Here is a 4,602-nt window from a genome sequence, read left to right on the forward strand (position 1 = left end):
TTACTGTGAATTGCCTCTGCCAACTATTGGCAACTATCAAAAACTATGATATAAGAAGTATGTGAGGAAAACTGCTTCTTTAGAGTTTAATGACCAAAATCTCAAATACAAGCTACTAGCATTCAATTTCCAAATTGTTAGGAGTTTGTCCCCTTGTCATCAGAATGCAAGAACTTATCATTCCACTTGAGTGGGAAATTTTAATATTTCTTGAGAATCAACATTTATCCTTCAGGTAAAAAGCACACCTTTTTCAGTTTTGCTTTACCAAGAAGGCTTAAATGTTCTGAGCTATCTTTTATTGCATCATCAGCAGTATCTTTTATTGTATCCTTCTTGAAAAGATGAGACTAAGCCCATTTTATTTTGCCTATGGCATAAGCCTCACAAAATGAAACAATTTTATTTTTATCTGTTTAGCCATCAATGTTTGTTTTCAATTTTGAGATTATTATCACTGCCCCAGAATATCTAATCAAGTTTAATTGCTTCGTCTTCTAACATATATAAAAATATCTATTACTAGAATAAGTAAGCAGCATAGGTGTTGAGATAAATAATTTAACCTTAGATCTGCCCATTATGCCATGAGATAAACACACACATACACTTGTAAATTCATAGATACACATAATAGAAACATATGCATATATTCTGTCTTCTTGCCCCATCAGATTTCTCCAGTCAACACCTTGCCGTAGCACGGATAAAGCTTATTTTATAATTGGCAATATTGACACTTTTTATCCTTTCTTTCTTCAACAACTTGTCATCCTTCCTTTTGAACCAGAGATTTCAGAAACTTAAAAGGCAAATTATAGTTATTGGTGTTTCATTACCTTAGGGATAGAGCTCTTCATTGAAAAGTCTAATGAATAAAACAAGGACAACGGTCACATATACACCATAGACTTATTTCCATCTCTTGCTGTCTTTAGGACAACTAGAAGAGCTTACCACCCTAGGACTCCTTACGTAGCTGAAGTTCCAAACAGTAAAAAAGAAACCAGCAATATTAAAGTTAATTACAGCAATAACTTTCAATTGTACAGCACTAACTTGAACCTTTACAAAGCTTCTTTTTGTACAAATAGCTCAATAATTCCTACACTTCTTTTAGGCAGCTAGAAGAGGTGCTTTATCTTCATTTTGCAAATGAGGAAGATGAGAGAAGTTATGTGCCTTGAATAATGAGTTGAATTCTGTGTAATGTTTTGAGGAGATGCATAAGTGCATATTGTTGGAAGGAACAAGATTATAAGCAGAAAATCAAGGGCCTGGTGGGCCGACAGGGAAACATGAGGCATCAGAGCCAAGAGGGCTGGGGCTGCAGTCTCAAGGCTGGAGCTGCCAAGGAGTTGAACAGAGGACAGAAGGCACAAGACCAGAGAAGGAATGTCTGAGAAGGAGTAGCTGTAAAGATGAATGAGGGTACCAATGTGGACTCCCAACGCAAAGTCAGAGATGGGCAAGAGTAAGGAAGTTAGTGTCAAGGAAGGACATATGCAAGAGCCGGAGCATTAGTGGCAGGCTAGAAGTGGATGTGCAGCCTAAGGCTGAGCGAACATCCTGTTGGTCCTGCCCATACACGTGGAGAAGACCTAAGGAGATTCACTGGACATGGTGGCGTGACCTCAGCTCTCCTTGATTTCTCATGGCTCCTTGTGGGGCCATTCTGCTATCATTTCTTAAAGGCACTGTTACGGGTTGAATTGTGTCTCTCCAAAAATTCGTATGTGGAAGCCCTAGCCCCCAGTACCTCAGAATGTGACCATATTTAGAGATATGGTTTTCAAAGAGGTGTTTAAGTTAGAATGAGGCTGTTAGGGTGGACCCTAATCCAATCTGACTGATGTCTTTATAAGAAGAAGAAAGTTGGACACACAAAGAGATACCAGGGATTCATACAAACAGAGGAAAAAGCATGTGAAGACACATGAGAAATGAGAAGATGGCCATCTGCAAGCCAAGGAGAGAGGCCGTGGGAGAAACCAAACCTGACGACATCTCGATTTAGACTTCTAGCTTCCAGAGCTGTGAGAAAGTAAATTTCTGTTGTTTAAGCCCCCCAGTCTGTGATGGCAGACCTAGCACACTAACATAGTCACCATATGGATTCCTATGCATATTATATAGCACCAGAAGAGAGTCATAGAAATCAGTTAACGGAAGGAATCCTGTAGATTTAGATTATACCCTCTCCTCTTGTAAGAAGAAATAAATCAGGGTGCCTGAGGACACCACTGAATGCTTATGGAGAAATCTGCGCGCAGACCTCCCGTAACGCACAGGACGCTGCCTTCCGAATCTTGTTTCCTGTATGTACAGAAATACTGCCCAGACTCACTAAAGTCAACAATTACTACTGACTACATCTAATTCATGTGGAATTGATTGACAAAGTCTTAAGATCTTTAAAAATATCTCTCAAGTCTTTGGCTTTATCTATATGGAACTGAAAGGTGAGATAGCACAGCAATATTTTACCTGCAGATTCCAATTGAGTATAATTATCCTTCATCATGTTGTCTACATCCTTAGCCTTCAGGTCCTCCTCGGAAAAAGAGAGAAAGATTGGAAATGAATAGCTATTTACTTTGTTAGTATTGAAGAGGCAGATGTGATGTCCTAGATTTTGGTCATACAAAAATAATGGACTTCTAGCAAAGGACAGTGGGAATTGAATGAGAAAAATGTGCTGGGCTATGAACCTAATAGAGCTTTAAAATGAATTCATTATTAACAAGCTCTGAACAATTTACAGGAAATGAAAAAATAATATGCAGGAAAATAGATGCAAATAAAAAGTAATAACACAGAGGAGAAGAGGCTTCATAATTATCCGTTGAAAACAGTTGAGCAAATAACTTATAGTTTGGAGAACATGCATTCTCTAAATTCCACATGATCAATTTATAATTGGAGTCTTGGAATACAAGTTATCCTTAAGTTGAAGAGTGCCTACATTTATTTTTATTTCTTTTATGTCTCTCCTTTTCTTCTCACCCAAATACCAAATACTATGCTTTCCTGAACCATCTAGTTTATAGAATTCCTAGAAAAAGTATAGTTCTGAAAAAGTAGAGCATTTTAAAAAGCAGATATATTAAGAATCTACCTGACTTGTTACGAAATTCACTTCTCAGAAGGTAAACAATAGGAGTAACTATTGACACGGATGTAGTGCTAAAGAACTAAACCTGTCTAGTTCAATGGAATTAATGGAAACTTGAGGAGGAGGAGGTGGGAATGGCCAGGCTATCATGAAGTTTGTAATAACGAAGGAAGAGAATACAAGGCAGATTCAAACTTTAGGATGGTAGATTTCAAAATACTCAAAGAAATAAAGAAGCTGTAAGAAATGAAGTGTTTTTTTTTTTTTTTTAAAGATTTTATTTTTTTCCTTTTTCTCCCCAAAGCCCCCCGGTACATAGTTGTATATTCTTTGTTGTGGGTCCTTCTAGTTGTGGCATGTGGGATGCTGGCTGCCTCAGCATGGTTTGATGAGCAGTGCCATGTCCGCGCCCGGGATTCGAACCAATGAAACACTGGGCCGCCTGCAGCGGAGCGCGCAAACTTAACCACTTGGCCACGGGGCCAGCCCTAAGAAATGAAGTTTTAACTACACATGGTGAAAAATTCCAATAAGCTAGAAAGGGAGAACTTTTTTTAAAAAAGGTGACATGAATGTACATAATGAAAGACTTTAACACGTGTCTCTCAGACACTCATAAACCAAGTAGACGAAAATCATTAAGCATATGGAAGAACTGAACAATATAAGCTTCATATTATAAATATGTATATTGAACTCTACAATGAAATGACAGTGAGTACACATAATTTTCAAGCTCATGGAATATTTACAAAAATTGGTCTCACAAAGAATTGACACATTTCAAAGAATTAATATGCAGAATACTTTCCCTGAAGTTAATGCAGTAAAATTAGAAACCAAAGATCTTAAAAATTACTCTTATTAAGACGAAAAAAAATTAAAACAAGCAAACAAAAAAGAAAACAAAGAAAAAAGAGAGAAGAGGGGAGCTCTTCACGGAAAGATTTGATATAGCTTCACTGAAGAAAACGAGAGAATACCTTGGTAATGGGAGATGCATTATGTTCACAGATGGGACGGCTTGCTATTGTAAAGACGTTGATTCCCTTCACATCTGGAATATACAAGTGGCTAGAGTTTAGAATCCAGAATATACAAAGAATTCCTATTAACAACAACAAAAAAGACAGCCCAGTAGAAAAATAAGCAGAACATGTGAATAGACAAGAGAGAGAAGACGAAATACAAATGGCCAGTTAACATTTAAAAGAAAATCAATTGCACTAGTAATTAGAAAATTTCAAATTGCAACAATTCAAGGTTTTTTTTATCCTTTTAAACAAGGAAAAAATAAATCATCTGACAATATCAAATATTGGAAAGGTTGTAAGGAAGTAGACACACATATTGCTGAAGCCCCTCTCAAGGGCAATTTGGCAAGATCAATTAAACCTGATATGTGTCTTCCTTAATCCAGTCATACAAGAACAACAGCAAGAGTATTAGCAATGAGAACTCACAGGCCTGGAGCATCTACTTGGTAC

Source organism: Equus caballus, chromosome 4, assembly GCF_041296265.1.
Source record: "Equus caballus isolate H_3958 breed thoroughbred chromosome 4, TB-T2T, whole genome shotgun sequence".
Taxonomy (NCBI): domain Eukaryota; kingdom Metazoa; phylum Chordata; class Mammalia; order Perissodactyla; family Equidae; genus Equus; species Equus caballus.